Source organism: Schistocerca gregaria, chromosome 4, assembly GCF_023897955.1.
Source record: "Schistocerca gregaria isolate iqSchGreg1 chromosome 4, iqSchGreg1.2, whole genome shotgun sequence".
Lineage (NCBI taxonomy): Eukaryota > Metazoa > Arthropoda > Insecta > Orthoptera > Acrididae > Schistocerca > Schistocerca gregaria.
In genome coordinates, this window is record NC_064923.1 from 8,167,835 (window position 1) to 8,180,628 (window position 12,794).

The 12,794-nt window shown below is 46.3% G+C and overlaps 1 non-coding gene across 1 annotated transcript; it reads left to right on the plus strand.

Moving 5' to 3' along the window:
• Positions 1 to 1,740: 1,740 nt before the first annotated feature.
• Trnam-cau (transfer RNA methionine (anticodon CAU)) lies at positions 1,741 to 1,813 on the plus strand. The gene has a single exon. It is a non-coding gene; the product is annotated as a tRNA-Met (tRNA).
• The last annotated feature ends 10,981 nt before the right edge of the window (positions 1,814 to 12,794 follow it).

The window sequence follows — 12,794 nt, forward strand, 5'->3', positions numbered from 1 at the left end:
TGCCGGCATACGGGAACACAGTGTACGAAAACTAAATGAAATTCAGAAAGTCACGGTCGCAAATGTATATCTCACCTCAAAACTCAATTATATCGCTCAAATTTTACCAATGTCTGCACTCACTGCAAAACGAATTATGTCAGCATTAGGACAGTTTGTCAGCCATCGTCACATTTTTAAAGTTCAGTTTGACACCTTAACGCTGGCCACAAAAAATGGTGGCTTAAAGCTTGTCGATGTTGGAAAGAAGGCGCAAGCTTTATACATATCAAAAACTTTCCACCAATGGAAACACTCAGCTGATGGTCTCGCTGCTCACCTGCTTACTGAGATAGCTCCGGCCGACCTCAGTCCACCCATCACGGTGCAACATATTCCAAACGGACTTTATCATTTAAAACGGTTTTTATTGGAGTACAGTTATGCACAGACAAGGATCCCCGTACAAGCAATGACGGCAGTGAAACGCGTGTACCAGGAACTCATGAAAGATAAGAAGCCAAATAACGTCGAAGACAAATACAATTTTTACGACTGGAAGGTAATCTGGGTGAACATCCATTGTCCACACTAGCCGTCAGCAATGCAAGCCACTTGGTATTTCGCAGTTAACAGAAAATTGGCCACTAACTCCAAACTACATAACATACACCTCGCAGAATCACCTTTATGCATCACGTGTAATTTAATAGATACTGATGAACACAGATTTGTGTGCGACAAAGTAAAAGATATATGGGCATATATCACGAACAAGTTGGCGCTCATCAGCAGAACATCTCCCAGATATATAACGCCTGCTGCCTTTCTAACGCCGGATGATACTCCGTACCCACGGACGAGAAGGAACGCACTAAACTGGTTAAAATCCGCTACAGTACACTACTTATTTACAAAAGAAGAAAAGAGTAAAGAAGACTTCTGGGTCTATCTTACAACTCAGCACCATCTGCTAATGAAAACACAAAACTACAAGGATCACTTCGCCAACTACCTGCTCTAAAGTGTGACGTAAAATAAAGAAACTAACAGGTCAACTGTTTGAATTTCATGTTACAGAACGTTCAGCAGATATTCACTGCAAAAAGGCGGACCATCTATAAGGCGAATAATATATCATGTTCACCGACTCCCAAGTTACAACCATATTGAAGGATTCGATTGGCAAGATTTTCAAGCTTCATCTCGTAAGCAGAAGAAAAATAATAATAATAAAAAAAATGGATAAGGCGGCGGTCTTTGGATCCAAAGATTGCAGGTTCAAATCCTGTCACGGTCGTTTTTTTCCAGTTCTGAAAAAGAAACATACCGTTTTAGTGTAGCAATTGTGCTGTACGAAAACCGTCTGAATGTTGCTGTTGACCATTTCCTGCTTGGAGATGCTCTTGAGCTTGAAACACACACAAGAAGACCGGTAGACCGGTGTTAACTAACGAAATGGTCGGCAGAGTTCCGTCGCCGCGAGTTTTGACTGGCACTTGCACATCTAAGACAACGTCGGAAAGTAACTCGTTCGGCTTATGAGCCACATCAAGTATGTGTGTTAATTTTGACGCCACTAGCTCTGCAGGTTTTCATTCAATTCCTTTACCTCTCAGAAATGATTATGAAATAAAAGTGAAGTACGTGACGAGTGTGACGTTAGGAAAACATTAGGCAACATGGAGAGATTCTGTATGGGACCACCCAACCCAAACGAGTACTGTGTGACGTGCTGCCCGGCACATATTTACCGAGGCAGCCCGGCTAGCTCAGTCGCTAGAGCATGAGACTCATAATTTCAGGGTCGTGGGTTCGAGCCCCACACTGGGCGAAACGGAATTTTGTTCCGCTGCAGATGTAAATAACCGTTTTTCTGATGAACGTGATGTAATGGAAATAGCAACTTTAAACTTTACCTAGGTCTCCGTCAGTCGCAAGGAAACTGTATTTGAAGGTGAAGGTGATTTTGTAGACATGTGAGAAAGACATTTTCTGAAATGCAAGTGGTGTTGGTTAGAGAGTACATCGGTTACGTGTCAGATGTGTAGGCAAGCAGTAATGGTTCGCCAAAGCTGCAAATATAAGTCGGTGATATGAAGTGTTGTCAGCTGAAGACTGATGATCGAGACGACCGTAAGGACGAAGTACACAAAAGAACCGCTAGGCCGCGCCTCTTTAGCTCAGTGGAAGTCGCGCCTGTGACACCGTGCTGGTCGGACGTGTAAAGTGCTCCACTCCGCCACGTGTTTACAAGTAGTGATAACAACTTAAGTTTTCTCTTTATCGTGAAGTGTTTTTATTTAGTGTATATTGTTCTTGAGTTTGATTTTCATTCTTGTGTTCTTCTAGCGGTTCCTTTGCTAGTTATCGTTTTGCAATGTCCAGGTTATTTTCGAGAAAGTGTACACTCTGATTTGAATTTGACAAGTCTACCCGTTCTGTGCAGCCTAGTTCCTTGGAAATACCAGACTGGGTTGTGGATGTCATTGGAATTACCTCTGATCAAGTGCACACGGCGTATTATGATACCGAGCAATATTGCTTCTTTGTAAAATTGCTGAATCCTGTATTACTGGAAAAGATTCTGACGAAACACGGAGGGAGAGCTGTTTTTCGACACCGGGGCGAGTCTGTAAGTACTGTGCTCATTTCCAATGCCGATGTGGAGTATACCAATGTGCGTATCTTTAACCTACCCCTTGAAGTAGAAAATTGTTATCTGAAGGAAATTCTGTCCAAATTCGGGGATATCAAGCAGATTCGTAACGAACGGTGGTCAAACCAGCACAGGTTACAATGTTACAGTGGCGTCCGATCAGTAGAAATGCATATAAAGCAGAATATACCCTCGCATGTTACCGTTTGTGACTATAGGGCTCATGTTACTTACAGTGGCCAAACTCCCACATGCCATATATGTAATGAGAGTGGTCACCTGCGTCATGACTGTCCCAGGCGAATGTTTGTGCTAAAAAATTCGGTACAGAAGCGTAAAAGTCTTACGTTGGCTGATGTAGTTTCGGATAACCCTATCGTAGAGGCTGAGGTCCCTAGTTCTGCCGTACCTTCGGAAGAGCTAAAAGAATTTCGCCCTGAAGAGTTTCCAGCTCTGGTTAGGAGAGACAATGGTGCTAAGCCACCAGCGAAGGTCGATGCCACGACTAATAAGAGGCGTTGAACTTGTGACAGCCGTGACTCTGATGATAAAACCTTCAGTGCGCACGAGACCGCGGAATCGGTCGTACGGGGGATCGCTTCGGATACTAAAGTTATAACCGGTGCAGCGATTGTGGACGATTCTTCTACCGCAATTTCAAGCGTCGATACTTCCGTCGACGCCGTTCAGTTACCACAGGCTCATGTCTCAGAACTTCCGCAACAGCACACTCAGGAAAGTCAACAAGTAGATGTGGCTCACGTATCTACTGGAAGTACTCACATCGCGGCTCGCCGTGATGGTATACAAACAATGTCTCCGGGAGCGGACGGTACACAACACGTGGCAACTGCTCCGACCCTAGCCTCAGAACAACATGAATGTCAGCAACTCCGCGACGGTATACAAACACAGCAGCCTGGGACTGTCAGTGACAACAAACAACTTCGGGCAGCGAGGGTTGCCAAACAAGCTGATAGTGAAAGTGGTGGCTCAGCTGATCGCTCGCATGCGGTTTCGGCGCATGCGCTCCCGGCGCAAGATGTGTCGGGAGAGATGATTGACATCACCCAAGACCCTCCCACACCTCCGACTGCAGCGGTGCTGCAGAGTGTCCGTCACAGGATCCGAGTACCACCCAATGTTAATGCTGTCCGGAAAAAGAGTAAAAACAAAGATGCAAGAGATCAACTCAGTGACGTTCCAGACAGGAATTCCGCGGCCGCTACTCACATGGAATGGCATGGAGATGTGGGCAATTAACGGCAGTTGATCCCTCCTTCTCTCAGACGTCCTGTTATTATGTCACAGGCCTATACGATCACGACCCTCAATATTAATAAAATCAGATCAGAAGTGAAACTGCATGCATTAAAACAATATCTATATGAGCCCGGTACTGATATACCACTTTTGCAGGAGGTGTCGATGCCACAATTTACTCTTCCTGGGTTTGTCGGCATTGCAAATTTTCCCCTGGAAACGACCGTGGGCACCGCAGTCTTAATTAGAGAAGGGATTCCAGTTACTCAGATCGACAAATTGGAATCGGGTAGAAGGATCGGGATCACCGTTTTCGGCGTCACCATCATCAACTTGTACGCACCTTCTGGTAATACCTATACAGCGGAACGAGCTACTTTTTTTCTTTCGGAAAAATCCCCGACACATTATCATTGGTGGTGATTTTAATTGTGTCTTATCCAGGAAAGATCAGTCCCCAACTTTTAATTATTCGTCTGAATTAAAGCGCCTCGTGACCGACCTCAAACTTAAAGATGCGTGGGAAATAAGGTACCCGACATTGGTACGCTTCACTCACATCGTGGCAAATTCCTGTAGCAGAATCGACCGGATTTATGTTTCCGATGTTATCGAGAATGATTTATTAAAAGTAGAGACGATCCCCTCCAGTTTCTCCTATCACAGTGGTGTCATCGCGTGCTTTAAATTACGTCCCCAACCCACGCGATGGTATAAAGATCAATAGAACCTGAATGTGTCTTTGTTATCGGATGTTGAGCTGGAGGAAGGGGTGCGCACTACTCACAAGTTTCGCAGCACTATAGAGTGGTGGACTCTGCAGGCAAAGCCGAAACTGCGAAAAGTTATCATGTCATTCGGAATTGAAAGGGCGGCGGAAATCAAAAAGACGATGGAATTTTATTACACAATCTTACGGGACCTGTACGATCGTGCAGACGCGACGGCCACCAGAATTGACGACATTCGGAAAATAAAGGCAAAATTAATCAGTCTGAAGAGGATGCAACTGGACGGCCTTAAGATAAAATCTAAAGTGACGTCGGTCAGAGATGATGAAGCAGCGGCTCTGTACCACCTCGTCAAACATACAAGGAACAGGAGGCGGACTTTTATTGACGCCCTGAAACTCGAGGATGGAACAACGGTTGACACACAACGAGAGATTGTCACAGCACTGCACAACTATTTTGTCAACACCTACGCATCAGTGACTCTACACGATGACTGCTATGATGGACTGTTTAGTGCCATTTCATCTACCGTAACTAGGGAAGACAATGACTCTATCTCGTTGGCCTTCAGTAATAAAGATGTTTTGGGGGTTGTCTGCAGTTCGCCGATTGGGAAATCGCCGGACCCAGATGGCTTACCAATTGAATTTTACAAGCAATATTGGCACATTATCGGGGACAAAATCACTCACGTCGTGAACGAAGTCTTGCAAGGAACGTCTGTCCCACCCTTCTTTAAGGAATGTAAAATTGTGCTTCTCCCTAAAAACAGAGGTACTAAAACTATCACCAATTTCCGGCCAATATCGTAGTTAAACTCGTATTATAAGATCGTGGCTCGCGCAATTAACATGAGACTCACGCCAATCACTGCTAAAATCATTGGCCAACAGCAGACATGCGCCTTCAGGAGAACAATTCTGCAAACGGCTGCTTTTTACCGCGACGTCATTGCGTTAACGAACGCTAGTAAAATGAAATGTGGGCTGATCTTTCTTGATTTTTTTAAAGCTTTTGATCTCGTAAATCATACTTACCTTCTCGAGACTATGCAAAGATTGGGCTACTCTCGGAACACGATTGACATGATTAAAAACGCGGCCATGGGAATCACTGCAAAACTTTCTGTCAACTCACACCTGACGCGACCAATACCAATCAACCGAGGGGTTCCACAAGGGATCCCTCTGTCTATGTTGCTTTTTGTACTTTTCCTTGAACCTCTGTTACAACAGTTGCAGACGAAACTCACTGGGATTACAATTTCTGGGGTAAAAAGTGTAATCGGAGCTTATGCCGACGATGTGGGTGTGGTGTTTCGCGGTGTCGATGATGTCACCGTATTAGAGGCTGAACTTCGGAAATACTGTCTGGTGTCAGGGGCGCAGTTAAATGAACACAAAAGCAAATTTCTGAACCTCTGTGGCCTCCAGCATTTGCGTGTTGATTATGCTAAACAAGTCAGAGAACACAAGGCTCTGGGGATCATGTTGACGGCGTCCTCTCTACAGATGATAGCGGCTAACTGGCGAGATGTAGCACGTAAAATAAATGGAGCCCTAATTGATAATTACCATCGCAGCCTCAACCAATTTGATCGCATTCAACTTGTCAATGCCTGTATCTTATCAAAAGCCTACTACATGGCGCAGCTTCTGCCGCTCCCTGCTGTCATTGCTAGAAATATTATGTCGACGATAACAAATTTTATTTAGCGCGTGGAAATTTTTCGTGTATCTGCCAAAACTACTACACTCCACCCCCTGAACGGAGGGATGGGCTTAGTCGACATCAAGAAAAAGGCAGCGGCTCTCTATGTCACAAGGACGGTCTCTATCCTTACCAACTGCCCTTCGGGCATTACGGCGCAATTATTCTATGCTGTCAGGCCGCAAAGTCTTGACCCCCCGCTGAACATTCAGACCATCAGTTACAAGCTCAAATACATCCGCGACTATTTCCTTGCATGCAGCTACATCAGCATGCAGCTACATCATCAGTATTGGCATACTGGCGACAACATGAAGGACCAAATCCAATTGTTACGAAGTGCAGTGGCATCAACTGGGATATAGTGTGGCGTAATGTCAGTTCCAGGATCCTTACTTCAGCCGCTCGAACTGCATGGTACAAAGCAATCAATGAAGTGATTAGTACAAGTGAGAGGCTACATAAAATCGGACTCAGTGATACAACTCTGTGCCATAGCCGTCAACTGGTGGATACCGTTATGCACCGTTATACCTGCGGAGAACGTGCACGAAATTGGGGTTGGCTGAGAAAAAAACTAGCCATTATTACGAGGACCACAACCACCAACATACCTTCAACTATGTTGTCTCGACCCGACGTGCGATTTTATCCGCCGTCGAAAAGTAATGTAGTTATGTGGTTGCTGGGCACCTATTCCAGCTATGTTTTTAATAAACTTGGTGGTGACGATCACTTAGAATTCAAGCTGTTTATGGACATCGAATTCGCAAAACCTGCGGATATCCTAATCATGGCAACATTTTCGGCAATATGCTTAAATTAACATTTAATAGAATGGGTATAGGGTGAGACATGTGAGTGTAAGTGGGTGGGCCCGGGCCGCAGGACACCAGTGGTGCCGCGAAGAGGCCCCACTGCTTCTGTGACGCGTCCTGGTTACCACCCCCGCCACTCGCAGACTCCAGTACGCCGGAAAATGAGGACAATTCTTGTGTTAGCAACGGAGCTATTTTTTTTCTATACTTCTCCAGAAGCAATCAGAGACAAGCAAAGAAGAGTGTTTTAGTTGTTGATAAAAAAAAAAGCTCAGTTGGGAGAGCGTTAGACTGAAGATCTAAAGGTCCCTAGTTCGAACCCGGGTATCGGCATGCGATCTTTTTGAAGCTGACGCCTATGGAATTGCTCTGCCTTTGTGACAATGCAATTACCGCTGAGGATGTGAATTACTCCGCCCTGTAGCTGTTCTGATTGTCTAGAGCTTACAACAAGAGGGACATAGTACACACAGCCTGCAAAAAAAAAAAAAAAAATAATAATAAAATAAAAGTGGCGGAGCGCTGGTCTAGTAAACCAGGGGTCGTGAGTTCGATCCTCACAGGAGGCAGACGAATTTTGGAAATCAGTTGTGCGTTGTGGCCGTATAGCAAACAGTATCTGGGATGACGAACAATTAGCAACAGGCGTTTTATTAAGAATTACTCTCAGATGTGATTAAGGTGAATAGCGCAGATAAAGCATTTGCCAAAGCGGTACAGCATAATGTGGGACGAGGCAGTCTGAATTATATTTTGTAGATGTATTTTTCACATATCTCAGAGCCACTCGCGGTCGGCGTCGTCGTCGGCGGCGGCGGCGCCGCCGCTTCTACAGAAGTATCAAATGGCCATCGTAGCAAATGCGCGAGGGACGGCCCGCCTTCGATTCCGAATGCACAAAATGCGTGGTCTTGTTTCCCAGTCTATATTTGGTCAGTCTCGTAAGAGGTTGAATGTAACGAATGGGTGGGAAACAGCAAGGGGCAGCGGCTGTGTAGAACGAAAACACAATTCCTCAGGGGTGTGAGCGTTTCGAGATGAGTCGTATATAAGTTATACTTGGTCGTCAGTGACCGTGTGGCCTAATGGATAAGTCGTCGGACTTCGGATCCGAAGATTGGAGGTGCGAATCCTGTCACGGTCGTTTTTTCCAGTTCTGAAAAAGAAATATACTGTTTTAGTGTAGCAATTGAGCAGTACGAAACCGTCTGAATGTTGCTGTTGACCATTTCCTGCTTGGATATGTTCTTCAGCTTGAAACACTCACAACAAGACCGGTGTTATCTAGCGAAATGGTCGGCAGAGTGCCGTCGCCGCGAGTTTTGACTGGCACTTGCACATCTAAGACAACGTCGGAAAGTAACTCGTTCGGCTTATGAATCACATCAAGTATGTGTGTTAATTTTGACGCCACCAGCTCTGCAGGTTTTCATGCTATTCGTTTACCTCTCAGAAATGATTATGAAATAAAAGTGAAGTACGTGACGAGTGTGACGTTAGGAAAACATTAGTCAGCATGGAGAGATTCTGTATGGGACCACCCAACCCAAACGAGTACTGTGTGACGTGCTACCCGGCACATATTCACCTAGGCACATAGTTCCGCCGCGGCCGCGGCCGTGAGCAGACGTGCGGTAGTGGTCGCTTCGCCTGAGCTTGGCGTCGCCCGCAGCTGTTGGTACTGTAAGTAGTACTTCAAGAAAGTGATGGAAGATGAGTTGAGACGGTACACGCTACGATTTGGATTTCCGTATGGATATGCTTGACCTCAGGTTCACGAACTCGTTGACTGGTTTTACGATCGTTTAGGACTGCGAGATGAAGAAGTTCTTGGCTTTTCATATGATTTTCTTGCGAACGCTGTGTATGTAAAATTTGTTAGTGACGATCCTTGCGTTTGTATTATGACCCTCACGGAGGGCACAGCGGATTTTGTGAATTCTAAAGGCGAAATATGCAAATTGTCTGTTAGTCATGCTGGCCTGGGGCTACGAACCGTCCGGATATTTAATCTGCCTTTCGAAGTTAGCTTCGATAGAATTCGGCAAGCTTTGTCTCCCTACAGTAATGTCCTGCAAATTCATGCCGAGCAGTGGAGGGGTTACAGACATTTCAATGTAGATAATGGCTTTAGGAATGCGAAAATTGATTTGACGAAGCACATCCCGTCCAACATTTTGGTGCAGGGTTTTCGAGCGGTGGTGATGTACGAAGGACAACCGAGAACTTGCGTAATTTGTGGTTCTACCGACCATTTAAAATTTGCTTGTCCCCGTGTCCGGGCGGGTCGACGAAGAATGCAACATCGTCTTACGCCTCTCGATGGGCAAGATGACAATCGGTTGTCTTACGCCCAGACTCTAATGGAGTCGCCTGTGACACACCCGACGCTCCACCAACCGGCTGCGGTGACCCCAGACGCCGGCGCAGTTGTTGTCAACAACTCTGCGACAACCCCCCAATGTCCCGTTCGTAGTGATGTCACCGATGCCGACAGCCACGCTGCACACCTGCAGGTTTCCACGACTGTCTGCCGTCGTGCCGACCATGCAGGACCGACTCCCGTCATTACTCCAACCATGTTCGCTGAGCTGAAACAGTTGTCGGATGGTGGCGACAGGTCGCGCATTTCTTGCACCCCTGACGTGGCGCCCCCACACCCCTCCCTCCCGGCAGTGACCAATCTGAGGAAGGCTCTACGCACAGCCTCTTGACGGATACCAAAACCGTTTCTGACGCCGACGCACCTCCCCAAAGAACGGGGAAATCTAAGCGGGCGGCACGGAAGCAGAGTGAGGAGGAGATACGCACTCTGGAAAAGAAACTGCAGCGCACCATAAAGCAGATCCGAAAAGACGGCAGTGACCGCGGCAGCACAGATGAAATGGGTTCCGTCGCCCGCCACGTGGGGGAGGCCGATATGGACATGCATGTCGACCGTCCGAGTCCTGAGCTGATGGATACTGGCCATCAGCATACGCCATCCGAAAAGTCTTGGGCCGACGACAGTGAATAAAACGGACCCTTCCTATCCCCACCATGCAAGATTACACACTTGCCACAGTTAATTTAAATCGGATCGCATCCGATGTCAAACTTAAATGTTTGACCGACTCTCTACATGCAGCAGATATCGATATAGTTTTCTTCCAAGAAGTTGTGTCACCCAAGGTTAGAGAAATACCTGGGTATGATGCCATATTAAATCTAGGCACTGAGACGGGAACTGCGATTTTATTCAAAGCTGGCATCGCTTACCAACCTACAGCGATCTTAGAAACGGGACGCGGCATTGCCGCCCAATTACAGGATTTGCTTCTCCTGAACGTGTACGCCCCGACAGGGTCCGCTGGCAGACGGGACAGAAGTGATTTTTTTAGGGCTGAAGTTGTGCCATTATTGACAAACGTTCGTCTGAAGATCATCCTGGGTGGGGATTTTAACTGCGTTTTGCGCAAAGCAGATCAACGTCCGAATTTTAATTTTTGTCCCGAGCTACTAATGTTAACAGATGGACTGCATTTAAAAGATAGTTGGTGTCACCTTCGACCACACACGATGGGATATACCTATGTGAGCGCTGCTTCTTCCAGCCGTCTGGATAGGTTTTATGTTTCTCAAGATCTTTTAAATACCATTCGTGATTGTGAACTATGGCCGCTCAGTTTTAGTGACCACTCCGCATACCACATAACGTTAAGGCATTTGCGACAGAAGACATTTTTGGGACGCGGCACGTGGCAGCTGAATGTCTCTCTGCTAGAAGAAGCGGACTTAAGGCGTTGCCTCGTTGCCACGTGGCAGCAGTGCCTCCAGAGGCAAGCTCGGTATAGGGAGCGCATTCTTTGGTGGACGGATTTTGTTAAGCCGCGGATTCAGAAATGTCTTTGCCAGTTTGCCAGGACCAGGGCTTATTGGAGGAAACAGTCTCTAGAATTTTATTTCCTCGGTTTACGCCAGCTGTACAGCGATCCCTCCGCATTGTCCGACAACCTCATCCGCATCAAGCGTATCAAAGCAAAACTTACAGCTTTAGTTCGTGAAGCACTTGTTGGTAAACGGGTACGATCGCGCTCTTCTGATGACGTTTCCCACGAGTCCACATCGTTATTCCATATCATACGGGAAAAGAAACGTGGTAAACAAAAACTTATTGCTCATCTTACGGATGCTGGGGGGGGGGGGGGGGGGGGGGCATCTGTACAATGTGCAGGGTGCTATCAAGGCGTATGTCTTCAATTATTTTCGAGAACATTATTCCGAGTCAGATACCGATCTATCGGCGGGGGATGATTTTTAACCGACATCGCCTCCACAGTGGATCAGGATGATAACGCTGATCTCTTGGCCAATGTCACCAACTCTGAAGTGAAGTCCATTATTGCGTGCGCTGCCAAGAACAAAGCTGCTGGCTTAGACGGCTTACCGGTCGAATTTTATTCACGGTATTGGGATGTGATCGGCGACGAATTGACCCGAATGTACAATGAATTGCTCTCGCATGCTGCCTTCCCCCCGCAGTTCACGCAAGGAATGGTTGTCCTGGTTCCTAAAACATCAAATCCGACTATGTTAAATGATTTTCGGCCCATTACGTTGTTTAACTCCGATTTCAAGATCTTGACTAGGATTATAAGCAACAGGCTTAAAGTACTTCTTGGCAAAGTACTTGGCCCTTATCAGACGAGTTCAGTCAGTGGTCGATCTATGTTAAATGCCCTGTGTGAATATCGTGACCTGGCTTATTTAACTTGGATTACCAACACTGATTTGGCGTTACTATTTCTCGACTTCGATAAGGCGTTTGACAGAATTAATCACGGATTTTTATTGCGCACAATGAGTAAAATGGGATTCAGTCAGCGTTTTCGACAGCTTATTAAGAATTGTATCTGCGGAACGTCTTCACGCGTGAAGGTTAACGGCCAGTTAACCGCCCCTGTGCCTATACGACAAGCAGTACGACAAGGGTGCCCCCTTTCCATGACTTTATTCTCGATTGCTATAGAGCCACTTCTTAAAAAGTTTTACATTACTTTACATGGGTTGCAAACGTTAAACAACAAAACGGTCTGCCACGCCTATGCTGCCGATATCAGTGTGATTATTACTACCACCGAAGAGCTGGGGTCAGTTCGTCGGATTGTCCATCAGTACTCTGTCGCTTGTGGCGCCAGACTTAATGAGCGAAAGTCCAAAATCATGCCGTTGGGTCGTAATCCAAACTCCATCGATATTTCTTGGTTGGAGAAGACCGAACATCTGTGGCATTTAGGCCTGGTTATATCACCACATCCCCAGGGAATGCTCAACGCGAATTGGGAACGCAAGCTTACCATCTTACGTGCGGTGATCAAAGAACATAACATGCGGTCTTTAGACCGGATGCAGAGGGCACAGTTTATTAATAGTTACGTTTTCAGTAAGCTCTATCATACTGCCGCTGTTTTACCAATCCCAACAGCCATTGCGAAAAAATTTTTAGCACTTGCTTGCTGGTATGTCTGGAGAGGGAACATCTTTAAAGTTTCCTTTAAAGCTACCTCGTTACTTCGTTCCAGAGGTGGCTTAGGCGTCAAAGACGTTGAATCCCAATGTGTGGCTACTTTTTTAACTCGTACTTCCCGCATA